At 26.8% G+C, this 16,838-nt stretch overlaps 1 long non-coding RNA gene across 3 annotated transcripts; it reads right to left on the bottom strand.

The window, feature by feature from the left end:
* Positions 1 to 1,267: 1,267 nt before the first annotated feature.
* Positions 1,268 to 16,572, bottom strand: LOC136074756 (uncharacterized). 3 transcript variants are annotated; one of them, XR_010635398.1, is made up of 4 exons: positions 16,448 to 16,572; positions 14,563 to 14,599; positions 14,243 to 14,374; positions 1,268 to 1,568 (listed from the first exon to the last, which is right to left on the bottom strand). It is a non-coding gene; the product is annotated as an uncharacterized LOC136074756 (long non-coding RNA). The 3 variants fall into 3 exon arrangements; XR_010635397.1 differs by lacking the exon at positions 14,563 to 14,599 and having other exon boundaries at positions 16,448 to 16,569; XR_010635399.1 differs by lacking the exons at positions 1,268 to 1,568; positions 14,563 to 14,599 and adding an exon at positions 9,788 to 9,994 and having other exon boundaries at positions 16,448 to 16,569.
* Between the last annotated feature and the right edge of the window lie 266 nt (positions 16,573 to 16,838).

Below are 16,838 nucleotides of genomic sequence, written 5' to 3'. Positions count from 1 at the left end.
AGTATTTTATTTTTGTTAAACCAACAATTGCTTTGTTGCAAAGAAAATGAGGCTAATGCAGTGTTTTATTTTTAAAATTTTATTTCACTATAAAATATAACGATGATTTTTATGTTCTATTAATGGTCCATTAATTCTAAACAGACTTAAAAATAGAGGCGGAAATAAAAAATTAATGGCTAATGAAGATAAGGGAGATGTTTTAAAAAATTCGATGCATTTTCCAATGCATCAATTCTTTGTCTACTTTGATATGCCTGCTATGGACAAAGCAAGAGATAAGCATAGTGTTGATGCTTCTTTCTTTGAAAAAGCAATAATTTAAAAATCTGATCACCATTGTTACAACTACACTGCACTAAAAAAATATTATGGTTAATTGTCTCGTATTCAACTCTCCGAAAAAAAATTTAAATTCACAATCGCGAATTCTGAAACATAAAAGTTTACATTACTTTAACAGTACATTGTTAACATTCACATTATCATTAAATTATAATTACCAAACATTAAATACACAGAGTTATACAATATGTTAAATGAAATTAATCATTAAAAATTATTTAAGTCCTTTAAATTTATAAACTTTCCAAATATTTTTATAAAATGGATATACCGCATTTTGCGAATAAGCTGTAATTGGATATACAGTATTTTGAAAGTAAATGCAAATTTATAGACAAAAAATATTTTTTTTTTTATTTACCAATATTACAATTATTAACATTATCTAATATACTTTATGTATATATACATTAAGCAACAATAATTTTTCCAAATATACGAGACATGATGGCGTGGCGAAAAAAGTCTATTATCTCAATAAAACAAAAATGGATATACTGCATTTTGAAAATACACTCTTCATATATATATATATATATATATATATATATATATAAACATATATATATATAAACCCTCAGAATTAGCGTTGGCATTCAGCAATGCCAACCTTACTACCGACCTGTAAGTGTTTAAGGTCGGCAAAAAATTGCAGAACTTGTTTCTATGTTTTATGGTCAGACCATAAAACATGTATGTTATATCAAATAATTATGTATGTTGTATCAAATAATTTTTGCCAACCTCTATAAGATTAAGGTCGGCAAAAATTTGCCGACCTCATTGTTCCTAATTTCGAGTGAAGATATATAAATTTATATGTATATGCATATAAATAAATAAATAAGTAAAGGATATATTTTAATAGTATATAAAAGCATGCAATTCATAAATATAATACTACTGTTATACTTACCAAAGAAACAAATAGCTAAGTCATTCCTTCCAATTTTCGTAAGTACCTCTACAAAAGAACTGTAATCATTGATCCCTAAAAGCATACGTTGTTCTAAAGTTTGAATTAATTTAATAGGAGTTGTAATCCTCTCAAGTTCAGCATCACCAATCTGTTTTGAATAATAAAATTTAAGTGCTTCAACATCTTTATCCAACAAATTAACTGCAATTTTCAGCAAGATATCTTTGTATTTTTTGTCATCCATGACTTCAATACATTTCAGGGAATTTTATATATTTAAACACTTTGGCAATGTATAATAATGCTAAAATAAACAATTATTTTAATGTAAATATACAACTTATCAAATTTATTATTAAAATAATAAAATTATACATATATATATATATATATATATATATATATATATATATATATATATATATATACATACAATATATATTTATATATACACAATATATATATACATACATACATATATATATATATATATATATATATATATATATATATATATATATATATATATATATATATATATATATATATACAATATATATATACAAACAATATATATATATATATATATATATATATATATATATATATATATATATATATATATATATACAATATATATATACAAACAATATATATATATATATATATATATATATATATATATATATATATATATATATATATATATATATATATATATATATATGTATGTATATGAATTTAAAAGGCATAAAAAGATTACTTCTTTCTAGTTTTTGGTACCCAGAAGCTCTTAAAATATAAATAAGTTGATTGACTTATAGTAGAAAAAAAAGTAATACTTTTAGGTAGGAGGAACAATCATTTTTTGAACCCGGAATCCTAAGGTATAATGGAGATAAGGACTTCAAGACTCCAGGACTCCAGGCTTAAAAACAATAAGTTCTAAGTCATTAAATCTTATGAATTTTTTCTTATGGCAGATTTAAAGTCAACAAACATGTTTAGAGCTTCTAGACACTCCAGAAAAAAATAGAGATGTAAAGCTGGAGTCTTTTTGGGACTCCGCATCCCTGATATATACATATACGTATATATATATATATATATATATATATATATATATATATATATATATATATATATATATATATATATATATAATACTTTTTAAAACATCTTTGCTTCCAACAAGGCTGCAGGCAACCACGAATTAGAGTTGGAAGTTACTGGAAGAGAAAAGATAAAGATTATAGAGCATGATAATGATTTACAGATGACTTGAAGGATTGTAAATTATATGAATCAGGAAAGCAAGATGAAGGAAGCCAATTCCAAAGAGCTGATGTTCGAGGAAAAAAATTAGACGAATAAGAGTTTTTGGAGCACTTAGGAACAGTCACAGAAAAAGGACGAGACTTAATTGAATGACGAGTAACACGAGAATGAATTTGTGCGGCCGTGGCGCAGTGGTTAGAGCGCTTGCTTTATAAGCAGGAAATCCAGGTTCGAAACGAGCTTTGGACATATTTTTGCGTAACGGGAAGGAAGGAGGAGTGAACTTCCTGGTTAAATGCACTTCCGCGGTGCTCTGTGACAAGACCGCTAGGACTTCTTGGGGCACCTAAATAATAATAAAAAAAATAAAATAAAAAAAAAAAAAATTTTAGTAGATGGCACAAGAGACGCTAGCCCTTTAGAGTAGTGCCCATTATAGTATTTGTAGAAAAGAAAAATAGAAGCAACATTACGACGATGTGATAATGGTTGGAGCTTGGCTGCAAGAGCAGGTCCAACTATGTTTACAATGCGTTTTTGCACCTTGTCTAGAAGAGAAAGGGCATCATTAGAAGTTCTGAGCCAGATATGGCAACAGTATTCTATACAAGGACAGATTTGAGATTTATAGAGATAGAGAATGGAATCCGAAGTAAGAAAGTATCAAGCTTGATAAAGAGATGCAACCTTAGCTGATGCTAATTTTGCAACAGATTTGATATATGGTTTCCAAGAAAGATCAGAAGTAAGAGTTAATCCTAGAAGATTAAGGGTAGATGACTCATCTAGTACATTACCGTTCATAAATATAGGAAGATCTAAATTATTGCGATAAAGATTGGCTAAATTAAAGTTCACCAGCCACTGCGAGCCCCATACTGTAGCAGAAGTGAGATCCTTTTCAAGCTTAAATGCCCCCTTCAAGCAATTAGAGAGTGTTGGCTTCTTATCATGACCACCTTAGATAAGAGAATATCTGGAAGATCGTTAATGTAAATTAAAAAGAAAATAGGGCCAAGTATTGAACCTTGAGGAACCCCTGAGGTTACAGAATAAGAAGAGTGCTGTCCATCTAGGACAACTTTTATACTACAATTGGAAAGGATGGACTCAATAATCTTAAAGATGTTCCCAGATACATTGAAAAAAGAAAGCTTATGGAGAAGACCAGCATGCCAAACTTTATCAAATGCTTTAGAAATATCAAGAGCAATGGCCTTAACCTCTCCACCTTTATCTAATGCATGATAAAACCTATCCGTTATTACTTTTAGCAAATCAGCTGTAGAACGAGAAGATCGAAATCAATATTGATGGTCAGAAAGTAAGTTATTAGATTCAAGATGAGAACTTAAGTGTTTGTTAATTAAAGATTCAAAAACCTTGCTTATGATAGGAAGAAGACTTATGGGACGGTAGTTAGACGAATCAGATCACTCTCCAGATTTTTTGAAGATAGGGATAACAGATGCCGCTTTCAAGCAGGCTGGAAAACAAGACTCTGATAAGCTCTTGTTGAATAGTTTTGAAAGTATAGACAACAGCTCCGGAGAACACATCTGCAAGACTATAACAGGTATGTTGTCAGGACCACAAGCTGTAGAAGTGTCTAAGCAGGAAATCACTTTAGATGCAGAAGCTGGAGTGGTACGAATGCCAAGCAATCGATCGACCTGTTTGACAGCTATATCAGGTAGAACACAACTAGTGGAATCAAGAGATGATATTGATGAAAAGTTCTTTGCAAACAATTCAGCTTTGTCTTCAGGAGTGGTGACAAAATCTGAACCATACAAGAGAGATGGAATTACAGATTTGCCCTTATTATTGATACTATTAAAGATTCTCCAGAAGTCACGAGAGCCTAATTTTTGTAATGAAATACAAGATTTCATGACCTGAGAATATCAGGCTTTGACGTTAGACAAAACTTTTTTACAATGGTTTCTAGCAGTAATAAACAGACTTCTGTTAGGAGAATTATTTTGCTGATAGAAATGGAAATAACCGTTTCGATTGGCAATTGCAGCAGCACAATATGAAGAAAACCATGGAGAAGAGTGAGAGTTGATCTGGAGTCGTCGATTGAGAATAAAGGATTCCATGCCAGCTTGAATTCACGAAGTTATGTAAGAAGCACATTTGTCAACAGGAAGACGAAAGATTTCTACCCAAGGGCCATCACGAAGAAAATCACGGAAAGAATCCCAGTCAGCTTTAAGGTAGTTGTAAGAGGTACGATAATAGGGGGTTCAGATGATGAAGAAGAATGAGATAATAGTTTTAGAGAGATCAAACTGTGGTCTGAAGCACCTAAGAGTGAATGTGGAGAGACTGAGCACTGACTAGGATCAGATACAAGACATAAGTCGAGTAGAGAAGGTAAGTGATTTGGGTTGTCTGGAAAGTGAGTTGGAAAGTTTACAATTTCAGTGAGAGATTGAGAGAAACAAAAGTTGTGGGCTTTAATGCCTGCAGAGTCACTGACACTAGAGCCAAACCATTCAGTGTGATGAGCATTTAAGTCACCGACAACAACAATATTGGCTGATGGATAAAGAGAGAGGGCTTGGTCAATATAATCAGAAATAACATCAAAAAGAGCACAGTCTTGAGATGAAAGAGAGCAATATAGAACAAAGAGAAAGGCAATAGAGTGAAGTGGTGCTAAACAAAAGCACATAAAAGAATAGTGTGTGGATTCAAACCTAGTTTCCCGACAAATGGGTGAATTTTTACGAATGTAAATGCCCAGGCCAAGCATGTGACTATTGGAGTCTTAATGAATTAAAGGAAGATAACCATCAACACTAAGATAACAAGATGAGACAGCTGAACTCAAATTAGTCTCACAAGAGCAAGTAGGTCTGGTGAACTTTGCAAGAGATAAGACTCAACAGAAGAAAAGTTACTTTAAAGACCATGAATATTAGTGAATCATAGGTTTAGGGAACTTGGTGATGACAATGGTTTTTTATGTTTTGTAGTTTTTGGTACTTTATTCATTTTTAAATTTGTTAAAGTACTTGACTCAAAGCATAGATTATACTCAGTACACTGTTTAATACCCCAAGCAATTGCCTCATTACTACTAATAAAACCTAAGCCGTAACAAAGGGCTCCAAATGTGGCCTCCGCAATGCACATCAAAAGTAAGAACAGGGACACCATCCATGCGCAACATGGCACTGTTAGTACTTTGATATTTTTCAGCTGTTGATGGAATCAGTCACTCTGAGAGCTACCATAGAGTTCGGAAAACCTGAACATCAGCTGGCCTCAGAACCACAAAACTGAGTTTTCGAGCTGTATCCTCATTAGGAGATAATAGAATAAGTTGCCTAGTCATATAAAACAGAGACACAAGCAAAACACATGCATTGAGTCAAGAAGATCCAGCATTCAACATCCTAAACTGGAAACAATGTATTAAAAATACATCTGCATCAGCCTAATAGATGAAGAAGGGGTGTGAAGCTGGTCAACAGATAGAATCTGTTTACCCCTTAAAATGGTCAAAATGGTTTAACTGGTTAGAAAAGCGCGGTTAGACAGACATGACTATTATATGATGTATTTGACAATTATAGATTTTATTTAACAATTTGATAATGACTATGAACATTTTAAAAACTGAATAAAATTTATTTTAAATATTTATTTATCAGAAATATATGTTAGAAAGTCATAAATAGCATTAAAACTTTTTTTTTTACAAATGTTTTTATATAAGGAAAATGCTTTCAAATTAAATAACTAATTACTGATAATAATTTTTGTTTAAAGTAGAAAAAATGAAAGTTGCATATAATTTAAGCATATATAAGTTACATATAATTTTTTGTTTTATTTATATTAAATAAATTTAAAAAAAAGATGGCAGATGCATTTTTATGGAGATAAAAAACAATAATAAAATAAAAACTTTCATTACATTAACAAAAATAAGAAACAAAAGTTAAATAGCTTAAATATTTGGATATTGAATTTTTGAATCAGATACTGAAATTTTTGAAAGGGACGTTAAAAAAGCATTAGCCAATTTAAAAAATGAACATGCATTAGAATTAAAGACTATGAAAAGTTCAAATAAAAGTATTCTGAATTTGTATAAATCAGAAATGAAAAAAAAATACGTCAATTGAAAAATAAAAACGCACACTCTCTAATGACAAAATGAAACTAAACAATGCACAAATTGAAGCAGCTACTAGAGGACCAGTTACATGGTCATCAATGGTAAAGAACGAGAATAATAATATACATAATTATAATCATTTCAAGCAGAAACTGAGAAACAATTTAGTCAAATATTTAACCACATAGGAGCAGCCACCAACCCAGTGTTTGTCAAAAGATTAAAACAATTTCAAAGAGGTGCCACAGCAGGCCTTCAGATCGTACCACCAAAACAACAGGAAAAAAGTGTTAATTATAACTAAGAGATGAATCAGAGAGAAACTCATTATTAAAGTGGATCTTGGAAAATTAAGAGATACAAGAATTGCAGCAAGAAAACCAGACAATCTCTTTCAATATGCAAGCCTTTGCGTAGGAGGCGTTATATGACCACACATATAAAATTTTCTTGGCTGTGCCTTTTTGCAAGTTTTAATAATTAGCACTTTTAAAAAAGATGCTAAAAAAACAAAGCAAACTTAAATCAAAATAAATAATCCATAAACATAAAAAAGAAAAAAAATAATAATAAAAATTAAACTAAACTAAAATAATAAAAAAATAAAATTTTAAAGAATTTATTATTTATAAAATTTAAATTTTACATTTATTATTTAATGTAAACTTGATTGTAAGGGAAAAATAAAGAAAGGGCTTATCACAGCCTTATCATTTCTTCTCATTGATAGAAGGCTAATACAAAGGCATATTCATAGTGAGGGGAAGAACCATCAGGGTGTCTGTCCCCAGGATTTCATGTCATTGTAGCTCATATATTATGTTCTTTATAGTAACAAAATATATGAGCTACAATTACATGAAGTCCTAGGTTATACAAACAAGAGGCACTTAATATTGACATTTAAACTTGAACTAAGCGCTAAACAGAGTAGCAGAACACCAAAATACAAATTTGACTACACCAGAAGAAACTACACAAAAATAAATGAAAAACTCAATTAACTTGAACTATTTTTTTCATAAATCAACAACACAACAAATGTATGATGCTTTTATATTAAACATAAGCTAATTGAGTAATTTATATATAAATTGATTAATAATAAATTGATGTTAATGCAAAACACGAACACAAGAAAAATCCATGGTTTAGTGATAACCATAGAGCATTAGTAAGGAGGAAAAAAGATCAAAGAAAATTTCGCAACAAATTGGAAAGATGCAGAAAAGGTCAATGCATACAAAACAATAACAAAATTAGTATTAAAAGAACCCAGATTAGCCAGAAAGAGTATGAAAAAACCCTGATAATAAATCAAAATCAAATCCAAAACTTCTCTATAAATATATGAACAGTCAAAGGAATACAAAGCAATCAATAAAAGCTATTTTGAACTCTAATGGTACAGTAACAAATAACCAAAATAAGACAGCAGATATTCTAAACAACCATTTTCACAGCACCAAACAAAAGCAACACAATGTCAGTAATAGCAGATAAACTAATAAGTCACTCATACACTATTTACATGACAATTTTATTTATTACATAGATATTCTGACTCCTCTTGAAACACTAAATACATACAAAGCATGTGGTGCAGACTATTTTTATTAAATTTTTATTATTTTATTAAAGCAATGTTTAAAATCAATAGCATTGTTGCTTACGTTAATTTACAAATCATCTCACAACACAAGTAACCTGCCTTCACACTGGCATGCAGCGAATTTGACATCAGGAATGGCCAGGAAGGCGTGCAATTTCAAATTTCAAAGTTAAAATTAAAATAAATAAAATTTTATAAGCGGCAACTTTAAACAGCGAAGGTTCCTTCAATAGACTTTATATAAGAATCATTAAAGTTTTTGTTGAGAAAAAGAAAAAAAAAGACAAACTTATTTGAAAACTGTTTGAATTAAATAACTTTGATCTTTACTTAAGTTTTTATATTATAGAAACGCATTTATATAAAGTAAGAAATCACTAGTAATGATTTTTTATAAAAACATAAGGGAATAATATATATTTTTTATAATTATATAAGTATTTTTTATTATGTTTTTAAATTAAAAAAAAAAAATTATATCAATTTTTTAAATAAACAAATTAATTACTTTTGCTTTTGTGCTAAGTATTGTTAAGAATTTTTTTTAAATGTGCACCTACATTAAACAGTCGTCAGTTTTAAGTTGTTACTTTATTTAAAAAACGTTCTGCGTAATATTATATTATTAAAACATTAGTAAAGATAAACGATTTAAAGTTATTTATTATAAACGCAATTTAGATAATCTTATCATCATAGTTTATAATTTATTTTAGTTAAGTTTTATTTTTGTTATTTTAGTTTTAATCAAGTTATTTTTATTTTGTCTTTCGTTATTTTTTTTATGAAGATTTATTTGCTTCTTTAACGATAAGTTTTTTTTTAAGTTTCTTTTAGCTAAGTTAAAATAATTTTTTTAGCGTATTTTTAAAATGTATACAAATTTTCAAAACATATTAACAGCCGTGGTCAAATAAAGTTAAATCAAATTGTATTTGTGTGGTCATATTATGACATGAAATCAGACACCTTCCTGGCCTAACCTCTGACACAAATTTTCAAAAAAAGATGTAAGTTAAATGCATCGAACTACAGACTTGTGTCAAAAATGTGAAGAACATGCAAAATATTGGAAGGAGTTATAAGAAACGAAATGCAAAACATTTTGACAACTGTACTCTGATCATAAAATGCCAATATGGTTTTGTGAAACAAAAATCATGTACCACAAATATTTTAGAAACTCTTGACTTTATCACACATAACTTTTCAAAAAATATACCATGTAGAGGTTAATATACTAGATTTTGCAAAAGCATTTGATAAAAAGTCACCTATGTTAAAGTTGAACACAAATGGAATGAAAGGAAAAATTTTAGGCTGTAAAAATATATGCAGATGACATCAATACCTTATCAGAAAAAAAATCAATTGAGGACACTAAATTAACTCAAAGAGGCTTAGATAATACAGAAGAATAAAAACAACATAAAATAAAAATTACAATAAGAACAACATAAAATTCAATTACATATAATGGATCAAAAATCAACAATTCAACAAATGAACATGATCTTGGAGTAAATTGTGATACACCACTGAAATGTAAGAAACTTATGGTAACATGTTCATCAAAAGCAATTGAAATAATGGGAATGATAAAAAACACCTTTGTCCATTTAGATCAGCATCTTGTTAAGCAATTTTAAACAACTTTGGTAAGACCTTTGATTGAATTTACAGCACCAGTTTGGTCACCAAACTACAAAGGTAAAATTAAAATATTAAAAAAAAGTACAGCACAGAATAATAAGGATGGTAGTACCAAAGTCTGCAGTACCAATACCATTAACAGACACTAAACTTAACAACGTTGTCAGAAAGAAGACAAAGAAGAGATCTTATTCAAGTATTTAAAATTTTTAATGAGATTGAAAAGGTAGAATTTTCAAACAAATAAACTTTCTCAAAATCACGAAGAGGTCACATATACAGTAGAGAAAAAACCAAGTTTATACCAAAAACAAATTCCTTATAAACAGAACAGCAAATTTATGGAATGCCATGCCATTAAAAATCATCGATTCAACAAACCTAAACAACTTCAAAAACAAATTAGATGTATATTTAGCATAAAAAATTAATGTGAAAACTATTTTTGTTTAAATTTCTAGGATTAAATTGTTATAACTATCAAAAGCTGTCAGAGTGAGTTTTTACCTCACTGGCTGTTAATGCATCTAGTTTTAACTTCTATTACTATTTTATATAAGTATGCATTTTTTATAATAAATATGTATATATATATATATATTTTTTTTTTAAAAGCAATTAATTTAATAAATGACGACTGTTTTAGATTGGAATAGTATCTTTAATAAATTTGTATAATAATCAAAAAAGACAAATGATTTTGAAATTTGTTTTAATTAAATAACTTGGAACTTCACGAAAGACTATTTATTATTGAAATGCTTAAAATCACTGCTAATGATTTTTTATATAAAGTATTTAAAAATAATATGCATAGCTTTCTTTTATTTAAACATAATTAGGTTTTTGTTTTTTCTTGATAAATGTTATTCAAAAAATTAAAATAAAAAAAGAAGAAAGAAAACGAATAAATCCATATGGTGCTTTCCACAAAAACTTTGTAAAAAATGTGATATAAAATTTTTTTTAATGTTAACACCTATGGATTATTAAAATACATACTTAATAGTTCCTAAAAAAGACATAAGTGTGAAGAGATTGTTTGTCAAAAATAATTTCCCCATTGAAAATGTTACTAGCAATTTTAAAAAGCAACTTTAATTATTTTAAAGTTTAAAAAGTTACCAAAAAAAAAATATTGAGTAAATAATTGGTGAAAAAAAAGCATCTGTTAGATTTGGCACTATTGAATTATAACTTTTTTATTATTTACTTAAACATCTATTTTTTTTTATAATAAACTTCTGATTTTTAAAAAAAAACCTTACATCTAATATATTAATATAATTATGATAATATGTTATTTTATGTAAAATTGTGTAGAGAAAGTATAAAAGTAAGAATCAAATTTTCTTTTTTTACGTTGTTTGGTTTACTTATTTCTCAACATCCTACTAATTACTGAAAAAAATACTTGTTTTAAAAAAATGAAAAGAAAAATAATAACAATATTTACCAATTTTATGAACAATAAATGCTATCAAAGAACAAAATGAAACTTACTGAAGTAGTAAATTTTAAAACTACTATGACTCTCTGAGTTTAGAGCAGCGCTGGCCAGACTTTTTAGGACGAGAGCCACATTCAATACTTACGTGAGCCAAAGAGACGCATTAAAAATTTCGTTGAGAAAATTATTATGCATTCTTTTTTTAAAGATTTTGCAAAAAATTTAGATAAATAATAAGTGTTTTAAAATACTTCATGAAGTTGAAAATTAAATTTTTATGAAAAGAAATAATTTTTTCTGAAGAACTTTTTCTAAAAAACATTTTGTGTACAAATTTTATGTTTACTACTTTTTTGTCTAAATTTTAAAAAAACTTTACTTTAAATGTAAAGCTTTACTTTAAATGTAAGCTTGTTTAAAATTTCAAATTATCTTGAGTGTTTTGAAAAATTCATTTTAATCAAGTTAGATAAAAATTAGATTCCCTTTTACTCACACTAGAAAACCAGTTACAGAATTGTTAAAAGAAGTATATTCACATCATAAGCTTTTAAAAAAGTAACAAAATTACAAACAGTCATAAATTTTCCAATCAGGCACTAAGATTCTGAACTTTAATGGTAAGACTCCTAAAATCTGGCTTCAAGCTTGTAGTCACTGTTCTAAGTAACTCTGACAAATGCTCAGTGGTGAGATTTGCACGATACTTTGATTTGACAAATTTCATAGTGGAAAATAAAGATTCACCTAAAAGAACCTAAAATTAAAATAAATTTTATACCAATTTTTTAAGTAAGGGATACTTAACCTCAGGCACTATCTTCAAAAATTCAAATAAAGTTAGTGTTTTATGCAGCATCAGAAGATTTTGATCTTCTTGGAGATCTAATAGTTCTGTTTCAAATTGAGATACTTCTTTAACCATGTTTGATAGAATTAGACAATAATCACAAATAATATCAATTAAAAAAGGATTTAATATAAATCCTTAAGATAATTTAAGTGCATGCAAATCTATAAACATATTTCGAAAGTATTCTAGTAAATTCTGTAATTTTTCCCTGTATGATTCAACCTTATGATCATAATACTGAAATAAAGGATTGGAAATAATCATCTTTTTCATTTGAGGAAAATGGTTAAAGGTTTTTAAAGTAAGATCTTTGTGAAAAAGGATAATTTTTTTTTGAAAACTAAAAATAGTCTGAGCAAGATCAGATATAATTTTTTCTTTTCCCTGAAGAGACAAATTCAGACTTTAAATGTTGCATTATATCAGTCAAAAAAAAAGGTCTTGCAAAAAATTCATATCATCAAGAATTTCAAAAGTATTTTTTTTTTAATCAAAAAAGATTTAATTGTTTCTAATAATTCTACGAACTTATATAAAGCATCACTACTTGAAAGTCACTATACAGCACTGTAAAATGATAAGTCATTTGGTTTGTCAGCAAGATCTAATTCATTAATAAAGTTTTTAAACTGTCTGTGATTTTTAGCATTTGATCGAATATAATTTACAATTTCTGACACTAATTTTAGAACGATTGAAAAATTAAAATGTTTTGCCACTAAATGTTCTCGATGAATCAAACAATGAACTGGAATCGACTCTGGATACCTAGGATCACTTTTTAGTAAACCAATATGTCCAATATGTTTGCCAACCATTGCTGGTGCGCCATTTGTAGCAACACTATAATTGATTCTTTACTGAAAGATGAAACATTTATTTAATTGTTAATTATCGTTTTGAGCAACTCAATTTTATTTTTCCTGTAATCTGAATTTAATTTACGTTCCCTGACTTGTTATGAGCAAGTTCTTTATTACAGATTAAACATATTGGTTTATTTTCTTTTTCAATAAATGCAAATTTTTCTGTTCCATCTTCATTAAATATTCTTTTCTTGTCATCAATTTTTCTTTTCTTACTGCTGTTAGGAAGTGAATTATTGTTATTATTTACTTTATCCGTTTCGAAAAATTAAGTTTTGCGATTAAATAAAGTGAATACAAAAAGAGCCCTAATGAAATTCCATAAGCTGTATGCGGCTCGCGAGCTGCATTGACATTCCAAGAGCTGCATGCGGCTTGCGAGCCACGTTTTGGCCATCCCTGGTTTAGAGCATCAGAAATAATGCATCTATAAAACTTATATGTGCAAAAAAAAATCTACATAAATGAGTTTTCAACTTGAAGTATTTTTTAAATGTTATCTTTTATTTTATTAATAGAGAAAATTAAAGTAAAATGTTTATAACCAAAAATAGCAAATTACAGAAATAACCTTACTTTACTTGAAGATATATACAATTAGTCTAAAAATTTAAATATGCACCAATATTATCCATATATAACACATTTTAGTTTTATTGTGATGATCTAATATAAATGGAAAGCATTTAAGTTAAAGAATGAAATTTTCAAATGCTATTTTATTTTTTTCAAAAGCTTCATATTTAAAAAAAATGTTTAAACAAAATTTAATATGGTTTCAAAAAAAAATCCAATATCTTTTATTTGTTTGATTTTGCATTATCATTTGCAATAATGTGTTGATAATGAAAACTTACTATTTTTTAATTATGAAAAAAAGCACTACATTTTAAAATCAAATGTCACATTTATTAAACAATCCTTAGAATTAATTTGTTTCTTTATTCGAAAGGGTTTCTCATAAGATTATAAAAATATGAGTAAAAATGAAGTTTTTTTTTTCTAAATGAAATTGAAAATTTAAATAAACTTTGTGCCTTATTTTTTGTGTGACAAAAAATAAGACACAAAAATATGACACAAAAAAAACAAAACATTTTTACATTATTAAAACTAAAATTTACCAACCTCTAAAGATTGATTAAACAATGATGTCATATTAATGTTCCTAAACAAAATATTTCAAACGTTCGTGATTCTTATATTCTGTACTTTAACCTTTAGTGATACTTCACACTGAGCTTAATTCTTAAGTGTCATCTATTAAATATAAATTAAATAATATATTAAACTAAATAATTTGCGTATATATATATATATATATATATATACATATATATATATATATATATATATATATATATATATATATATATATATATATATATATACATGTATAAATTATTAAAGGAAATAATTAAAAATATGTTAATTTGCTCAAGTCAAACCTGGAACTGTGTCAATCATTTACTGAACTTGCCACAGCTAAAAAACAAGCATACATTAATTTTTATATCATATTACATTGTAATACAATATGAAGATTCATATATTATATGATTCATACATGAATGACATGAATGTTTTAATACTTTAAATTACAGTATAAACAGATTTATATCATATATATAATTATATCTGTATATCCCATTTTTCTTTTTTTAATTTATCATTTTTAAATATAATAGAAAATCTTAAATTTAACAAAGAAACACAAATACATTTATGATATATATTTTTTATAAACCTTTATATTATACATTTATATTCAAATATAAATGTTTATTATAAATGATTATAAAAAATATATTATAAATGTATTTGTGTTTTTTTGTTAAATATAAGATTTTCTATTATATTTAAAAACAATAACATTACGATGCATTGTAGTTTTTGTTTTGCATGAGTTTATACCTAATACTTTTATATTTAAAATAGAGTTAATGGCTTTTTAATCTGAAGATTTTTTTATATACTTTACACTTATATTTATTTTTAATGCCTCACAATATTAACCATTAAGTACACAAATCTAAACGAGTACTTATCGGCTTCGGTACCGTTTTCTTGTGCGTACGTTCGGGCGTGTTTCTTTGGCTTTATGTGTTTACTTGTTTCACATTTTTGTACTCTTTTTAATATATAGTGTGCAGCGTTTAACACTTGGAATATTTTTATTATAAGTAAAAAAAAATGAAGTGTGGGAAAGGTCACATGTGAAAGTTAAACTATTTCTTCAAAGAAACGTCATCAACTTAGAGGCCAAATTATTGAGACACTGTAATAAACTTTGAGCTGTCTATGTGTGCTATTGTAATAAAATAATTTAGTGTTTGAACAAAATTTACTTCCAGGAAGCAATTTTCAAAGACTTATAACTAAAAATTTAAAACTCAACAAACAATATCATTACCCCAAGTTACATAGATTTTATGCGTAATTTTTAAACTAGGAATCTAGCCACGCAAGACAATTTGCTGTGCCAGCGATATTGGGGGCTTTTTTCAACTTTAGGAGTTCCTTTCTAAATATAGGAATTTTTTTAGCAATACACCTAGAAATGGAAGGTTTTTAAGATTTTAACGCCCTATTGACAGGGGTGGCTTTATCCTTCTAGCCACACCATTGTTCGTTTTGTATTTTCAGCTTTATTTAAATTTGTTACTTTTTTTTTTAACTAATATTAAGTTTACACATTTAAAAACAAAACTTTTCAATCTGAAACAATTCAAACAAAAACAACTCTTTTCAATCTGAAGCAATTCAAACAATTGAAACCTTATATCATTTAAAAAAAAAACGAGTTTTCGCATAGAGTTTTTTAATCTGCTGCGGTTAAAATTATTTTTAAAATACTTTTTATAATTTTTCTCCACTGTTAATAATAGGGCATATTGATTTTAAAAAAAGTTAAAAAAATTCCCACCCCTTATATACATATATATACTAATATACAAACTTGCTAACTCACTATATATCGGATTAGAACATGGTGAGGCAAATTCTATTTTCTCAACTGTATATATATATATATATATATATATATATATATATATATATATATATATATATATATATATATATATATATATATATATATATATATATATATATATATATATATATATATATATATATATATATATATATATATATATATATATACTTATAGACTAATTTAATTATACTAATATATAGACACTAATATATACTACATACTAATATTTACTAAATTAACTAAATTTATTTTTTTCTATTGTTACAATGATTTTATCAATAAGTTACAAAACTTATTAAAATAAATATTTTATATATTATTTATCGAAAACTTACAATTAGTAAAATCTTTTAATACCAAAAATGCAAGCATACGATTTTAACTCAACTTTCTTTTGATAGCAAACGCAAAGGTTAAAATTTTAACATAGAAAAGTCTATATTGCTTTATTTTTCGTAATGTTTTTTTATTTGATTTTTAAACAATATCTCACACCCATTTTATTGACAAATTATTCGGCAGTTTTCTCATGTTACATTTTTACTGCAACTCGTGTTACATTTTTGTTACATTTAATGTTACATTTTTGTTACATTTTTACTGTCTTAATTTTTCCTTTTACATTTTGGTGCTTGTTTTTGAGTTGTAATGTAAAAAAAAAGATAAAGTTGTTTTAAACCATAAGATGAGATTTTTTAGTTTAATGTCCACAAAATTGCTAAAACC

The sequence above is a fragment of the Hydra vulgaris genome, chromosome 01 (genome assembly GCF_038396675.1).
Source record: "Hydra vulgaris chromosome 01, alternate assembly HydraT2T_AEP".
Lineage (NCBI taxonomy): Eukaryota > Metazoa > Cnidaria > Hydrozoa > Anthoathecata > Hydridae > Hydra > Hydra vulgaris.
This window is presented reverse-complemented; position numbering and strand designations above follow the sequence as displayed.